This window comes from Odocoileus virginianus, chromosome 26 (genome assembly GCF_023699985.2).
Source record: "Odocoileus virginianus isolate 20LAN1187 ecotype Illinois chromosome 26, Ovbor_1.2, whole genome shotgun sequence".
In the NCBI taxonomy this organism is placed as follows: domain Eukaryota; kingdom Metazoa; phylum Chordata; class Mammalia; order Artiodactyla; family Cervidae; genus Odocoileus; species Odocoileus virginianus.
Genome location: NC_069699.1, coordinates 40,648,162 through 40,665,674, shown reverse-complemented (window position 1 = coordinate 40,665,674; position 17,513 = coordinate 40,648,162). Strand labels below are relative to the sequence as shown.

Below are 17,513 nucleotides of genomic sequence, written 5' to 3'. Positions count from 1 at the left end.
CACGGGTGGATAACGCCCCAGGGCATGCTTGTAGCTACAGGCTGCTACCCAGAGGTTTTGTTCTTTCAGCAGTAGAACCCGTGTGTCAAACCTGATTATACTCAAAACCCAAGGCATAATAAACCGAGTAAAAGCAGAGTTGCTCTCTCTTCTCGAAGGGAAGGAGGAGGAGGAACTAGACCCACCAACCTCCCCCACCCCTACACCCCCATCCTGGTGGAACTCAGGACTCCTTAGGGCTCCACTCTTGGATGCATGCTCTGAGGGCTGGTTCTCTCTCCTTCCTCCCTTCCTTTCCTTCCTCTCTTTTTCTTTCAAATACTCAAATAATAGCACATTCAAAACTAACATTAGCCAGAGCTGCACTGTAGTGTCTTGTGTCTGCACCGTGTTGTGATCCAACTGGGATTCAACAAAAGAATAAGTCTGGACAACACCTGTGCAGGGTCAAATCTGGATCCTCCCTCACCAGCTAAGTGACTCTCAGCAAGTGTCCAGCCCTCACAAAGCCTCAGAAGCCCCAGCAGTTCCACCACCTCTTGGGATTTTAAGAGAGTTGAACAAGTGGACATTTGTAAGAGCTCTTAGAACGGTGCTGGTTAGAGTGTGATAAGGGTTACCTAGTATTATTAATCACATCAATAGGATTAAAAGTGTGATGGGGGGGGGTGGGGAATTCAGTGGAAGGAATTAAAATGTCCCCATGGAAAGTACAAAGTTCTGCATGGCCCAAAGCTGTTCCCTCCCAGGACTGGCCTGTGAATGCTCTGGTTTCTGTAACCATCTCTATCATTTTTGTACCACCGGGAGGAAGGGCCTGGACCATGGAGGTGTGAAAGTCAGGAGACTGGCAAGAAACGCTCATCTGGAGCCAAGTATTTATTAATTGGTGTTAATGTGACATTCTGTGCCTGGAGAATCCCATGGACAGAGGAGCCTGGCCGGCTTAGGTCCACGGGGCCGCAGAGAGCCAGACACGACTGAAGAAACTACTCTGTCTGAATCTGGGCTCCAAGAAGCTGGGAAAAAACATCTTCCTCTTAAGAGGCTTCAAATACTCAGACAACAGTAGACAGATGTTAAAATAACAGGACAGACGTTGCGGCTCTAAAAGATGAAAGTTCCTTCCGTGAGAATGCAGAGTTGTGTTAGAAAGGACTGACTTTTCCTGAGAGAGAACAAGACTCCTGCCTCCACCAAGAGAAGAGTCAGCACGGTATGTGGGTGAAGAGTGCACTCTGCTGGCCAGCAGTGAGAAAACCTCAGGGGATGCGCCAGGATTGGGGCCGGGGCGGGGCTAGTCTCAAATACCCTACGTAGCTCTTTTTTTTCCTTTTGTCTTCTTTCCTTTCCTGTCTTTTTAATTAATCTGAGCTGCAAACAAAAATGCTTCCTTCCCTAAAAGGAGAAGAACAGAGAGAAACAATAAGGTCAAAGAGAATTTCCTTCCACTCCTCACTTAACGTTTTCCCACTTGGAGCACATGTCACCTAAAAATGGCCCCTGTGGAACCTGGGTCTTCAGGTGGTCCACAGCACCATCCAATTTCCATCCTAAGACCTTATCAGATTCCAGATTTCACAGACAGACACCCTGACTCAAAGCCACCTGACTCCTCCCAGAACCTCTGGGTGTGGCAGGCGGGGTCTGCTTGCAGATAAGGAGATCCCGGTGGCATGGAGGACAGGTTGACTCTGGCTCAGACCCAGATGACTGTGGATAGCCTGCTCTAGAATCCGGGGATCTTCAGAAAATACACCCTCCCGCCTCAAGACTAGACCACAGCTCTCTGCCAGGCTGCTCCCCACAGCTGGGGCCCCCACGACCTCAGTGTCCAGCTGGAGCACCATCCCCGCTCACCTTCAAGCCTGACCCTGCGGGTGAGTTCTCACCCTCTGGGTTTTGTGCTCACTCAAGACTATGCGCCAGAGCCCACCCGCGGAGCTTCAGCGCCCCTTCCTCATCACTCACAGCTGTGGGAAAGTCCCCGCTGAGTTCCCTTCTCTGTAACAATAATAGGAATTGCCATTGACTGGAGGTCCATTAACTGCCAGAAACTTGACACATTCCACTTTAAAAGAATCCTCTTGACCTCAGGAGAGGATCTCTTGAGCATCTCTGGGGTGCTCTTCTCCCTGAATGGAGGGCAAGAGCTGTTTAAAACTTGAGGCTACTCGGCTTCTTGTCCAACAGCTAAGGAATGACTTGGCCCTGTCTACCTCCCCCCACAGCCCCCGTTATACGGTCTGAGTTCATCAGTCTCTATGTGTAAATGGAGTGAATCAGAGGGAAGAGGCAGGATATGGGGAGATGAGGGAATACTCGGGGGGCGGGGGGGTAGAAAAGTCTTCCGGAGTGCATAAGGGGAGTCTAGGGGCGCCTGCAAGGCCAGATGAGCTGGGGACTGAAGGGAATGAGGAGAGAGAGGAGTTCCTAAGAAGGGCTGCTCTTGGGTATAAAACGGATCCCCTTTGAGTCTTCTTTGAGAGACGCAGTGAAGAGAAGAACCAGCAGACTTTGAGCCTTTGGACAAAGCAAAACCTGAGGTCTGGAGTGTTGACGGCTTTGGTACCTGCCCAGGTTACACTCCAAGGTTCCAAAGAGGAAACAGGCCGACGGAGGGTCACTAAGGCCCGCAGAGCTCATAAGTGGCAGAGCCTAAATGCAAATCCAAGTGCATCTTCCTCCACTGCTCCTTCAGCGATGCTCAGGCCTCTGGGAGAAGGAAAAGAAGACCACCTAACAGGCCGGGGGAGGGGCAGACATGAGACAGATCATGGGGACTGAAAACCTCCACAACGAACCACACATTGTCGGTGATGTCAGAAGGACCAGTTCTTCCCCTCCCTCCTGTCCTAATCCCTGAGCTTGCCTGGTTCTGAACGTCCCATCCTCACTGCTGGACTCCTGACCTGTTGTCCTTTGCTGCCCCAAACCCGATTTGGTAAGTGCCCTGCTACTAGCCTCCCCCTGGTCTGCACACGGGGTGCGTTCTGACCCCAAATTCCTCCAGCGGGGTGGTAGGTCTGAGCCCAAACTCCTCCAGCGGGGTGGTGGAGGCACAGTTTCTCACAGACGTTGTTTCTCTGTCCTGGATTAAACACCTGGCCCTGTGCCTGCCAGGGCTTCCCTGGGGGCTCAGATGGTAAAGCATCTGACAGCAATATGGGAGACCCAGGTTCGATCCCTGGCTTGAGAAGATCCCTTGGAGAAGGAAATGGCAACCCACTCCAGTACCCTTGCCTGGAAAATCCCATGGACATCAGGAGCCTGGTAGGCTACAGTCCATTGGGTCACAAAGAGTTGGACATGACTGAGCAACTTCACTTTCACTTTCCTGTGCCTGCTTGAGGAAGTGATCTTCCCATGTGTTCATTCATTCACCAAATAGCCACTTGTTTCTACTTTATACCAGGCACTGTGCTAGCCACTCAGGACATTATGCTACTTAAAAAAAAAAAAAAAAAAAAGTCCCAAACTAGGAAATAAAGCATGCCTTTTCAACATCATCTACAGTCAGCACCTGCCTACAGGGTAGGTGATTTCTGACTTACTACTTGCTTTTGATTAGGTCCCAGACTCTGTAAATTTAGGATGTGAACTTGTAAAAAACTGGTAAGTTGTAAGTAATTTCTGCCACGTATTAAAAGATAATTCCAAAGTTACAGTGTTATTTTTCTGTATAACCTTAACAAATTTTATATCTAAATTTGCCATCTTATCCCAACATTCTTTTCTTCACAATTTTCTATGAATATATGTATATATGTGTACACATATGTACACACACAAATGAGAGTATATGTATGTGTGTATATATATATTACATATATACTTGCATGCATACACACACACACACATATGCATATATATAACATATATCTTCCTGGATACCTCCTAGAACCAGCTTTCTCTTCCTTATCCTTCTAGTTTTCTCATAAATGAGTTAAACAGATATTTTACCCAGACTAAGTATCTATTTGTACAAGAGTGAGAGAAGGTTTTCAGAGAAAAGCAACCTTTGTGTGAGATCTGAGGAGTAACAGGAGGAAAAGCATCCCAGGCAAACAGGGCAGCATGTGCAAAGGCCCTGTGGCAGGGCGCACAGCACACTAGAGACCAGGGGAGACGGTCATGTGCCTCCACGATCTGTCACTGATCCTTTCAACCAACACCTGCTGTATCAACATCATGACATGACTGTTGAGTCCCTCCTGTCCACCCCAGCCACATGCAATGGCTGTGACCTAAGAACACAGAACTAGCCCCAGCAGGTGGGAGATGAAGAACTGTGTTCCCTGGATCAACTGACTGTAACTCCATGTCACCTTTCTCAAATGACTGGGGAGAAGCCAGGAACAGGACAGCTGGCAAAGTCCCAGCTCTTGGGGGAGAGGACACCTGTGCCGTGGACTCCACCCTCGGATGCCAGCCTCAGTCTGTGGCACAGAGGAGAACAGAGATCCCCAGACATCCCCAGCGCCACAGCAGGCCCTCTGTCAACCCCTGCGCTCTCTGGGGGCTCCAGCTCCACCAGCCGCTCGTTCACCAAGTCAGCATGGCCCCATCGCCTGCTCAAGGGGGCTTGCTAAAACCTACAATGGGATGGTCATTTCTGCACATGTCCGCTAAAAACATCAGTCCACATTCAAGTGGTACAGCAGCCTCCTGACTACAGGGGTTTTCTCACACAGCTTAATCAGCACCAGCCCTGGGGGCAGAAGACTCTGGCCAGAGGCCAGTAACTATGTGACTTTGGACAAGTTGCTTAACCTGCCTGAGCCTCAGTGTCCTCCTCTGGAAGGGGAAATACTCATGTGTCATTAGAAGACTCAGTGTTCGTGGACACAAACACATTACAGATGATAAAACACAATATAAATGGGTCTTATTTTCATAGTTGTTATAATTATCTGATCCTGTTTTTAAAATATAACGAGGGTTTGTTAAGTACATAATACAACTCTATGTGGAACTTGGGCAAAATTTCCATATAAAAACAGAAAGCCCCAAGCACAAACTGGCAGAAAGCAAGCTCTCACCTCAAAAGAATGACAGGCGCGCTTCTGGAGTGACGCTGCATCAGGTGTAGAGCCGGGCACTCTCTTGCTTCACTCAGGTGTTAAAATAATAATGTACAGGGAACTCAGGTCCATTTGTTAACATGTTCAGGTTTTTCAAAACAGACCACTAGAGAATATAAATATTTCTCTAAAATTGTTTGCCAGAAAGGGAATAGAACTTTGACAGTCCCATTCATTTCACAGTTTTGAATATGAAAGAGTTCATATTTTTCCATTATTTCCATTATCATGTGCCTCAAGATATAAGATACTAGTCTCAAGATACTAACACTCATCTGGACGGGTCATCTTCTAAATAATTTTTTCTCATTAGACCTATAATAATGAGTACATATGAAGTACTTCCAACATTACCGTGAATCCAGGATAACAGAAGAAAATAATATACGTACCAGGAAGTATGGCTAGTGCACAAAGCATCTGTTCTCAGCCTCAGGTTTGTGAAACCTCAGGATATTTACTGTATCGAAGGGCAAAGTGAAATGCTTAAAATTAAAAACAAACTCTCCCAGACATTTTAACTTTACATGTTTAGGAGATGAATGAATGGCCCTCACAAGATCAAAGAGTGAGGATCTTTGTGGCACTAGCACATAGGACGTATTTTCTGAATCAATAACTGAAAAGAAGTGTTCAACAGGCTGCCACTAGGGGGCAAAAGAGAGTAAAATTTCTTAACTGCGCAAGACCCCACCCCACCCCCCAACTTTAAAAAAAAACAAAAACCTGGTCTCAATATGAAACTCCAACAGATAGAAACCTAAAAAAAAAAAATAGAAGTTGGAGCTAAAATTGGACAATTAAAGGTTGTCTGGTAAAACTGGGAGGAACATTTCAGGGCTAATGTCAGTCCAGGCCCTGAGGACTACTGTTTCACATGTAAATAGGTTATCAGGACCGGGTTACATATTAATAACCACCGGTCATTAAGTCCCACACGTGATGCATGGTAATGCCTCGGTTGAACTAGCAAAGGGCCAGGCCCTGGGGGATGGGGTGCTGGCCGGGTGAGTTTCGATGCAGAAGAGAAGAGGAAGACAGGGGCTGGTACCCACCAGTACAGGCCCACGAGAGCTCTTTAGTCCCATCATTGCCCCACATCCCTATCATGCAGACCTAGAAACTGGGGTTCCCAAGTTAAAGAAGAAGCTCAATGAACGGCATCATCATTCCCCCTATATCCACTCTGTATCCCATCACGAGTCCCCCCGAGTGCCTCCCTCGGGGCAGGCTGTCACAGGGACTCAGAGGAGCTGTTTGTGGGGGCTTCTTCCACATCCATACATGCTTCTGTCCTGATCAACAGAGGGGGACACTCTGGGAGTCCAGTGGGAGACCCCCGCAGGAGGTGGGAGCGGGGCAAATGATCCCAGCACTCCCCCTGCACCCCTGCCCCACCACCCTGTCATTCCCCCTGTAATTACCAGGAAACTCAAATGGTTTTACATTTTCCCTCCTCCAGGGGCCCCATGTTCCAACTTAGAATTCCTGGAGATGCTTCAGCAGGAACATCTAAAAATTCTTCATTTTGCAAAAAGCCACACTCCTTACGAACTTGTATACAGTTGTAAGCAATGTTGCAAGTAGGCTCTTCTGTTTCCTCATTTGCAAAATGAGGTAGGTGAGATTTAATTACCTTTGACGCCCTTAATCTATGATGTACAGTTTTGTTTTTAGGGTTCTCAAGTTATTTATGCAAACACCAAATTGATCTCATCACAGACTGCTGTTCACTTTCCAGTACCAAATTTTTACAGTCAGCCTGCACATAAACAGATGAAAAACCACCACCCCTTTATTCAACCCATAGAACCACACAAAAGAAAAAGATGCCAAACACTCTGTGCACAGAGAAACCCCAAACCTGTGAGATCAAACAGAGGGGGCCCTCCGCTCAATCACTTGGCAAGGCCGTTCCTTGGTAACAGATACTTGCTTAATATTTACAAATTCAATGTTCATTAAATGTGACCAAGTAGGTGACCTGGCTCCTTCTCTTTCCGGCCACCCTGTCTTTTCTAACTTCTCTCCCTGCAGCCAAGAGCAACATTGGCTTGACCCGGGGCACTTCCCGGCTTGAGCTGCTGCAGGGCTCCCTGGAGCAAAGACCACGGCCAGGGCCCGGAGGGGGCCGTGAGCCCCTTCGTGGTCTCAGCCATCCACTGCGGTAGCCACAGCCAAGCCCCCAGGCCAAGCCCTGTAGCCCAGGGACCTCACAGACCATTCCTCAAGCCATCTTGGCCAAGCTCCAGTGGAAAGCCGGCAGCCAGCCATTTCGGTTTTCATGACTTGGCTTTTAACTCACATTGTTTCAAGGAATGGCCAGTTCAAATCTGGCCTGCCTTCATCCTCTCTCCCCCTTGAGAAACTGGTCATTTCGGGATCCAGAGGAAGCCACGTCCACGTGTGTACACCCATGGGCACACACAGAGTCCCGTCCTCAGCAGATATCATGAAACAGATCCCTGTGCCCATTTAAGCACCTTGTTCTGGGGCCTCCATACAGTGAGAATCTCACTGAATTCTATTACTAGGAGGTCATCAGGTCTGACTTTTTTTTTTAATTTATTTATTTTAATTGGAGGCTAATTACTTTACAATACTGCAGTGGTTTTTGCCATACACTGACATGAATCCACCATGGGTGTACATGTGTCCCCATCCTGAACCCCCCTCCCACCTCCCTCCCCATCCCATCCCTCTGGGTCATCCCAGTGCACCAGCCCTGAGCACCCTGCCTCATGCATCGAACCTGGACTGGCGATCTGTTTCACATATGATAATATTCATGTTTCAGTGCTATTCTCTCAAATCATCCCACCCTCGCCTTCTCCCACAGAGTCCAAAAGACTGTTCTTTACATCTGTGTCTCTTTTGCTGTCTCGCATACTGACTTCTTGATTATTTACAACTGGAGTTTGCATTAGCTCAGCCAACATATTAAATGCAACAAGGATTTTGAAGTGTTTTTTTTAACTAAAAATCTTTTAATCAGAAACATTTAACTTATTCTTACCTACTCATCAAGTCAATTACTTTGAGAAACACCACTAAAAAAAATATAGTCCAATTCAAAACACAACCTGTATCATAAGCTGGTTGTAAGGAGTAGGTGAAAAAAAATCCCACCAAATCTTTAGCACAGTGGTTGGCCCACAGAGAAGATTAAAAAATCATTAGCTATTATGATTATGAATGTTATAATTACTCATCTACAAAGAGCTTCCTACCTTGGTGCCAAAAAAAAAAAAAAAAGAGCTTCCTACCTAACTTTACAAATTACTCTCAGTACCTCACATATACACTTGCAATGACCAGTTAGAGGCAGATTTACAGTAAAGCAAGGATCCTTTTAAAAAAAAAAAAAGATGCCCTCAAATTATATACGCAGCAGGCCCCACAAAACCCGGATCCTTCCCTGATTACAGGTAACAAGCGATGCTCACGTTCACCACCCCCATCCCATTCCTTCACTTTCTCCCTTCTGAACATGACACTGATCACCCCACTTGTATTTTCACCTTACTATGTAACTATAGACAACAGTGTTTCTATACGTAAGCTTTAAGTGGAATCATATCACGTTATACTTAATCTCTTAATACTTTTCTATTGATATTTTATATTTTTAAGATTGATTCATATTGATATATGCAGGTTGTAACTACTCTAGACGGATATAATAGCCATTTATTTGTGCATTGTCCTGCTGATGGATATCTTGGGTCTTTACCGTTTTCTTCTGTTACAAACAAAATGATAGGAAGTATGCAGCCATTCCTGTTCAGATCTCCCTGGGGACCAGCATCAGCCAGAGTTTCTCTAGGGAATCATGGCAGACACTGATGCATCTTTTGTCCTTACTAACAGAACTCAATGTGTTCTAGGTTGTAATTAAACATCATCACCTTCCCAGACCTCCCTGTAGCTACAGGAAGACATACCTCAGTTCTAGCCAAAGATAAAATAGTGATGGCCCTCCTTCCTTCCCTGCTGGAACACAGACCTGAGGGCAGGAGACGAGCAGCCATGATGTGAACATCAGGACAAAATCTCACCAAGGGCATGGCAAAGTGAGAAGAAGAAAAAAGACTGTAGGCAACTGTATTATTCAGGTGCTAAATTAATCTCTTCCTAATCTTTAGCACTACTTTACTTAGGTATCATTCTATAAAGAAATGGAATATATTTCCCCCCAAAATGGTGAGTTAGCCTTGTAGTCTTTTATCATAAAACCCAAAGTGAGATTCTTAAATTAGAAATATATATATTATAAAGACAAAACTTTTTGTTCTTAAATGTCAGTAGTCAGAATACGCAAACAAGAAAATGGAACACTTATCCAAACCCTTCCAGCGCTTACTAAGAATAAGATGGTGACAGCGTTAATAGATAATACTCAAAATACAGTTACCACACGCCAGGCACTGTTCTAAGAAGTTCGCATGTATTCAGTTAAGTCTCAGAAGAAGGAAACTATTATCATTATTCCCAAATTAGATTAGGAGCCTCCCTAGAGAGACATTAAGTAACATCAACATCACCAAGACAGTGAGTGATAAAGCCAGGATCTGTGAGTTTAGCATTTCAGGGCATGTGTCGGTGTGGCAGGCTAAATAATGACCCCTGAAAGATACCCACCTCCTAATTCCCGCGAATACATTACTTTATGTGGCAAAAGGAACTTTGCAGGTGGGATTAAGTTAAGGATCCTGTGATAGGGAGATGATCCTGTATTAGCTGGCTGGGCCCAATCACCTTCCAGATGATCAAAAGGGGCCCTGTAAGAGGGAGATGGAGGGTCAAAGCAGTAGTAGGAGATGTGATGATGGGAACAGAGGGTGGAGGGGAGCAAGGGAGCTGCAGGCCAAGGAATGCAGGCAGCCTGCAGAAGCTGGAAAAGGCAAAGAAACAGGTTCTCCCCTGGAACCTTCAGAAAGCATCCAGGCCCACCAACACCTTGACCTTGGCTCAGTGAGACTGACCTTAGACTTAAGATTTCTAGGATTGTAAAATAATGTCTGTAGTTTAAACCATTACGTTTGTAATAATGTCACAGCAGCCCTGGGAAATGAACAGTCAGTAACTCTGACCCCCAACCCCACCCTCCTGAGTCCTTGTCCCCAGGAGCCCGCTCATCCGGAGACGTAAGCCACCACCTGCTCCTAACAGCAGAAGTCACGGGGCCAGAGAACCCCACAATGAAGCGTGGGGGCCCCGGGGGAAGCGTCTGGTCCACACGCAAGGGCCCCTGGCCATCCCAGAAGGATGCCCTTGTCATCCACAGCTGCCTACAAAGTCCAGGGAGATAACGAGGGTCTGGAGCCACTTGCTAACGGTGTTTTTCAGGGAATTCATCTTCTAATGAACTCGCCCTGATAACGTTTCCACATCTGTGTGAGACAAAACTCGGCAAGGGAAAGGGCAACACCCTCACAGAGCTTCCTTCCTGGAATCCTCTGGTGGCCTGTCTGGATTTACCAGTCCGGCCTTCCTGCCCTTCCCTCCAGTTGGGCCCCCTGCACCTCCAGAGTAGTAATGCTTGACATTTCCTTTCTCCCCAGCCAAAGTCAGGCCCATAAACAGATTGTTCTCAGGTAAGAGACGCAGACTCACCTTCAATCCCCAGCTCCCCTTTCAAGGAAACGCCTCCCACATGCACTGATCTCCACACACGTCACAGTTTTCCCCAGTCAGACCAACAAACTGAAATTTGTCATGTACCTAAATAATAGCACCATCCAAGCAATCCTTGAAATAAGTGGGGGTGCAAAAAGGAACAGACCCCTTTCTTTATACTATGTTCTTTTAAAAATCCACAAAGAAGTCCAACCCTTCCTAAAATGCAGAATGTGCAAGGCCAAAGTTTTAAGCTACACTATTGGGCAAAAGGACTCAGTTTCTGTTATCTTAATATATGAAACACACAGAATTTGGGAGATGGGAATATCCAGGAATAATTATAGAGAAACGGTATGAGTATTTGTTGTTAGTCTGTGGCTCAGGGGTAAAGAATCTGCCTGCGATACAGAAGATGCAGGAGACCCAGGTTCGATCCTTGGGTCGGGAAGATCCCCTGGAGGAGGGCATGGCAACCCACTCCAGTATTCTTGTCTGGAGAATCCCATGGACAGAGGAGCCTGGAGGGGCTACAGTCTAGGGAGTCGCAAAGAGTCGGACCCGACTGAAGCAACTAAGCACGCACAGTCGCTCAGTTTTTTTGTGACCCTATGGACTATAGCCCTGCCAGGCTCCTCTGTCCATGGGACTCTCCAGGCAAGAGTACTGGAGTGGGTTGCCATTCCCTTCTCCAGGGGATCTTCTTGACCCAGGGATCAGACTCGCATCTTCTGCATTGTCAGGTGGGTTCTTTACTGCTGAACCACCAGGGAAGCCCAAGGTGAGTATTTGTTGAATACTTAATCCTGATTGTCCTATCAACCCTACATCAGAGGTACTAATATTAACTCTACTTGACAGATGAGCAAATTGAGGCACCGAGGGTCTAGTAACTTGCCCACAACAGCCAGTAAGCAGCAGAGCAGAACAAGAACCCCAGGGGGCAAATGCTAACTTTAACAGCAAGTGTTTGCCGTAACCCACCTGTCACCTGAGTGTCACCTGTCCCCACCCTCACACAATTAGTTAAATGGGCTTACAAGGCTAGAGGAAAGTTACCAAGGTCCACTGTACACTGCACAGCAGGGAAGCCCCAACATGGATCACAGAGTCCCAGGGAAGTCCTGCAATCAGGACCTGCCTTCCCACTGCTGGACAGCCTGTCCCTCCTGTCCCATCAGCTCTGTACCCAGATTGCATTCGACCCTATAGAGCAGCTGAGGGTGAAGATCTGAAGCTGCAAGCCAGGTCCTTCAAGGAGCGAGTGCACCACCTCCATGAGGCTCTGTTCTCTAATACATAAAAGGTGAAGGGTGATGTTTATAGTGCATCCGGCACAAGGCCTACTCCACTTGACACGTAAACAGAAGGCTGTGGGCCCTGGAATAAAAATAACCCCTCAGACTGACTTACCAAAAACTATCCAGTGTACCAAGCCCATTACATATATCATCTCATTTGGGATTAATTTCTTGGTAGGACATGAGAAAAGAAACACAGGTCAGGAGAGATGGATGCACAGCATACAGCCCTCAAACTAATAAAAAACTTACCTGGAACACTGTGCCTGCATGAGGGCCCATCACCCCAGCGACTGTAAATAAAGTCATCTCCGGCACCTGGGGCACAGTTGGCGCTTAATAAATGTTGAATGAACAATGAATGCACAGGAACCATTTTTAAAAGGATCTGCCACTTTCCCTGCTTCCTTGAGCCACACAAAGCAAGTGTATATATAGAAACCACCCCAGCCGCGCATTCGAGTAACGTGAGAGCAAATCACGAAGAAGCCCAGCTATGTCCACCTGCCAGGGAAGCTCCCAGCTGTTGGTGTCAAGGACCGGCGTGAAGTAACATGGAACCTCCACACTGATGAGACAGATTGCTGTTGTTTTTAAGCAAACCATCACAGTGGCTCGGGGCTTCCCTCGAAGAAACCCCACACCTTCGGCCAAGAGACAAAGGAACCCGGTAGGCAGAGCTGCATCCTCCAGGCTGCACTGTCACAGACATCTTCCAGGCCATCTGCAAACAGCTCTCAGGAGCCCACAGGCTGACAGGCGGCGTCCGGAGATGATCAGATTTCTATCAGTGCCGACACATGGCACTTCTCTCTGGCTCCCATTCAAGACACCACTCCTTCCTGAACAATCAAGCCTTTAAGGATATGGCCCTGTATCCGTGGTACACACTGCCTCACCAGTGTTCTGCCTGCCGCTGACAAACCCCCCGACATGGTCTCGATTTCCCTGTTCCCCCTTCCTCTCAAAGATGGGCGCACACATTCATCTCCATCCCAGCCAATCAGGCAACACTGTCCCCCGACTCTCAACACCACAACAGTCTTCCTCCTGACCTTCAGAGAACAACCCCCCGCTGGCTGATTTTTCCTTCAGCACAGTGGCGTCAACTTGTTTCGGACTTTAAGTTCAAAACCACTGGCCTAACATCCTGGTGATTCCATGCATACTAAGAAGTCAGGATGTGATGCCCCCTGTGGAGGGAACACAGGGAATGCCGGGCACCAGTCACGCTGTGTTTCTTGATCTGGGTGCTGCTGACTGCAAAGGCGTGTTCAGTACGTGAGAGGCACGTGGGTTATTTGTAGGCTTCTCTGCCTGTACCTGATTCATCTATACAAGGTTCATAAATAAAACTGCTGATTTACATGAATTCTCAGTGTGTTCTAGAACTTTGGGGGCTGGAGCTGGGGGTCAATTACACCATATTTCATCCTCATAAGTCACAGGGTTTCTCAACAGCCTGAAAAACCAGTTCTTCCTGTGGTTGAGACCCAACAGATCACACTGGGTTCAGAAACTTGCAACAGCCCAGAAGGAAAGGCGGCCACAGACGTGCCGCCATGGCACGTGGCTCCTGTGGACGCTGAGCCAGAACCGGTTTTGTCTGCTCCATGACGGGGCTTGCACTGTGACCACTTGGCCTTCTAGAAGAAAACAGCCGGCCAGCATGGTTTTCTGCAGAACGTCCTACTTGTAAAATCACGGGTGCTCAGAGGAGATGGATGCTCTGATGGTAACACGCACTGTTTTCTGAGAACAGAGGCCATGCCGGCAGCGCCTGCCCAACCCTTCACGTTCACCTCCCCCTCTCGGCCTCTTCCGCGCTGGCCAGGGATGGGTGTGTTTCGGGAGCTCACTGCTCATGAGTTACCCTTCCAGGGCCTGACGGCTGCTCCTGGATCCTGATCAGTTTCCTTCAAGAGACTGGCTTTGGTGTTTGGGGTTCATGCTGCAATAACTTGCAAAAATAAAACATCTTTTTCATGAGCAGTCTGAGCAGCACATGAATGAATACATGAGCCTCAAGACTTCCCCTCCCCTCCTGTATAACAGGAAACACTCGTTTCTGAGTCCCTTGCTCAGAGAGTCACTTGGTCACACCAGCCATTTAGCAGCGGTGAATTTCTCATCACCTTATCCCAGCAGGGCTGCTCTGCTGGGCAGCTGGGGTGGGACGCCACGGTCCAGGGGCAGCCTGGTCTTTGCTGGCCAGAGGACAAGGCGGAATTGGCCTGAGACCTGGGGGTTTATCCTAGCCTAGCTTTGTGCAGGCTGAGATCTCCAAAATATTTTACACTGCATAGATTCTTGGGCAGAAAAGTCTCTGTTGAGCCATACCGGATGTACTTTCTGAGAACAGACCAAACTTCAGTCAAATTAAATCTGTGCACTTTGCAGGATGATGAACCTGAGGAGGAGGCCCTGCCAAGAACAGCCCCTTCTGGGAATGAGTGAGCACCAAGCGAGTTGGGGAGAGGGTTCATGTTTCCTGGGGCGCCTTCTCCCTAAGGTTCCTCCACTAGCTCCTCAGTCGCGCCTGGATGATGCTGACACCTGTGGTAAAACTTCACTCGATGGCCCTCTTGGAGGCCATCAGAAACAGACTCCAGAGAGCACTGGGAGAAAAAGGCCTGTGATGCGGACCCGAGAGATCTGGATTCAAATTCAGCTCTGGGACCATGGACGAGTGACTTCTCTCTGGACATGGGTTTTCTCCTCTGTAAACCCCTCAAAGACATCAGCACAGCGTCTCTCAAGTCCCCTGAGTACTGGTGGCTTTTCAATGCCAGCCCACCAGACCTGTTTAATTTTTTTTTCTAATTAATTGCCAACATTTCAAAATCTGGAGGGCTCTTGAGAATTTAGAGATTTTACTTTAAAATCCCAAATTCTGGATTCTCTTGGGATATCAGCAGACCTGGCCACAGGGGACCCACATTACCCACAGGAGGCAGGAACCAGGAAACAGAGTTCCCAGAAAAGGGAGTGACCCACCCCTAGCTGACGCCCTGAGAGCATTTAAGTTGGGGACTCCGGTCCATTAGTCTGCCTTATTTTGTTCCTTTAACATATTGCTCAACTTTTTCATTTTTCACTTCAACTAGAACACTCATGAATAAGCTTTGAAGTCAAAATACTTTACAAGAACCAGAATCTATTAAGAATCTATTAAGTGGGGCTCCATAAAGCAGGGGACATATATCCCAGCCTGCCAGCAATTCTAACACTGTCGGTCCAGGGACCCAGAGTGGTTTAAAAGTCCTCTCGAACTCTCTGACCTCCATGGGCTGTCTCCTCAACCCTCTAACCCTCAGCCAGGGACGTAAGTTTGGGAGCCAGGACAATGAGGTCAGAGGTGGGCGGGTTTCTGAGAAGGTCAGGGCCACATCTGCATTTTGTCATCCTTCTGGACAGGCCAGCATGTGCAACGCTGCCTGTGGGCCTGCCAAGTCACTGGCAGAGATGAAGCAACAAGTGAGTCATGTTGCAGGCAGACGCGAGAAAGAAAGGCGCAGAGAAGAGAAACTCAGGTATGTCGGGGATGAGAGGCTGGGGTCAGGAAGATGGGACCTGGATCCACATATCTTTAAAGGAAACACACAAGCCAAGAGGTGCAGGACTGGAAGCTCAGTTCTCAGGGCAGTCACACCGCACTGGTAATAACAGTGTAATGACAATGACAGTGAAAGGACTGGCGGCAGCAGGACAGCTACCACTCAGCGAGCTCTTGCTCTGTCGGGCGCTGGGGTTATCATCATCACCCCCACTTTAGAGATGATGAAACAGGCCCAGCAAGGTCACAGACCTGAGCAGGATCACGGGGCAACAAGTGGTGGAGCGGGAACCTGACCGCCGGCAGCTGCTTCCTGAATCCCGGGGCTCTCTGCTGCCTCGAGCGTTGCGTCTCTGATGTTCAGGATTCAGCGACTAAAACTCACAGTGCAATCTATTTGCATGTGTGCTCCTCACTGTGAAATGATGATGTTATTTACACTGATATCTAAAGGCATAGAACCGTGCACGCTCCTTTTTATGCATGGCATGGAGGACATTTAAGATGAACTTTGACCATTTGCAACCTGCACCGTACTCGCCCGCTTTAGGTGTGCAAATCACTGGGTGTGTCTTTAGCCTTGTTCACAGTGAAGTGTCTGCCCCTTCAGAGACCTGACTCCCAGCACCCCAATCACCCAGAACAAAGGTGCCCAGCATTTGCGAGAAAGCCTAAATAATGGGGAAGGGTCTCTTGAAAGATAGTTACAGGGCTGTTTTACAAAATATATTGATGCTGTGCTCCAAGGAAGAGACATTTGGAGCCTTACTCACTGTCTGTCACTCTTAAAGACACCATTAAACTTAGGAAGAACAGATTAGAAGCAGCAAAATCTAAAGAGGGGAATGAGAAAAAGAAGGTGGTGGTAAGGGTGGTAACGGGTGACATAGATTTCCAGAAAGGAGACTAAAAGGAAATTGCACGGTTTAACACCAAGGAAAAGGTCTCAGCCCCGCTCCCTGGTTAAAGGCACATGGCTGTATCACATCACAGGCAAGGCTCTGTGATGAAGCTATAAGGTGGCAATGTCGAAAGTCGGGGGGAAGGTGAAACTGGGGTGGGCATCCCATTTCATAAAGCAGGGAGGCATGAAGCCTAATAAAGAAACACTGGCAATCGTCAATGAAAACAAAAACATTTTAGGAATAGGTTGTAAAGTTCAACCACCTGGAACTGATGTGAACATGTTGGGTCTAAGCACATGATCTTGAACAAAGAATCTCATGGTTTTCTGCTCTAACAGGGAACTCCCTGGATTGCTCCTTCAGACACACGGCTGACAGTGTTTCAAGTTTGCTATTGAGTCGCTCTCCACCTTATCTACCTGCAAGCAAGTCTATGCCTCCTCCCTTGCCCCCCCCGCCCCAGGACACCTGGCAATGCTTAGAGACGTTACTGGTTGTCGCAACTTGGAGGGGGAAGTGCTGCTGGCATCTAATGGGCAGAGGTGACAGATGATGACGAACACCCCACTGCGCACAGGACAATCCTTAACAATCAGGAACGACCCTGGCCAAAATGTTGTAGTGCCGAGGCTGAGAAACCCAGATCCAAACCAAGGCAAAGGTGGCAGGTGCCCCATCACTGTCATTTATTTCTCGCTCATGTGACTGCAGATTTTCGAGTCTTCCCCTGCACTCGGGGATGATCACTCCCAAACCCTATTGGGCTCTATTGGGAATCAGGTTTTTAAAGTGCTTTGTGAATCACAGGTCTCCCTCCACCATCACCTCTCCCGTTGCTTGCAGAGCCTCTGACCTGACTGAGGCGAGACAGAAGCGGTGGGATCTGGTTGGGTAGGAGGGGCCAGCACAGACTGGCCCTGGGTCCTGCATCCTCCCACTGAGGACGGGGACTCCCTTGTGGAATGCCCGTGAGGGACGATGCATCCTGAGAGAGCCTGCTCCCCTTCAAGCTGTGCCAGGAAGAGTGTGGTTGGTTATGGGCTGGGGC

General features: G+C 48.0%; 1 protein-coding gene across 1 annotated transcript in view; it reads right to left on the bottom strand.

Annotated features, from left to right (window-relative positions):
• Nucleotides 1-17,513, bottom strand: part of ARHGEF3 (Rho guanine nucleotide exchange factor 3) — a 305,770-nt gene that overhangs the window by 229,214 nt on the left and 59,043 nt on the right. The gene's annotated exons all lie outside the window — the stretch shown is intronic.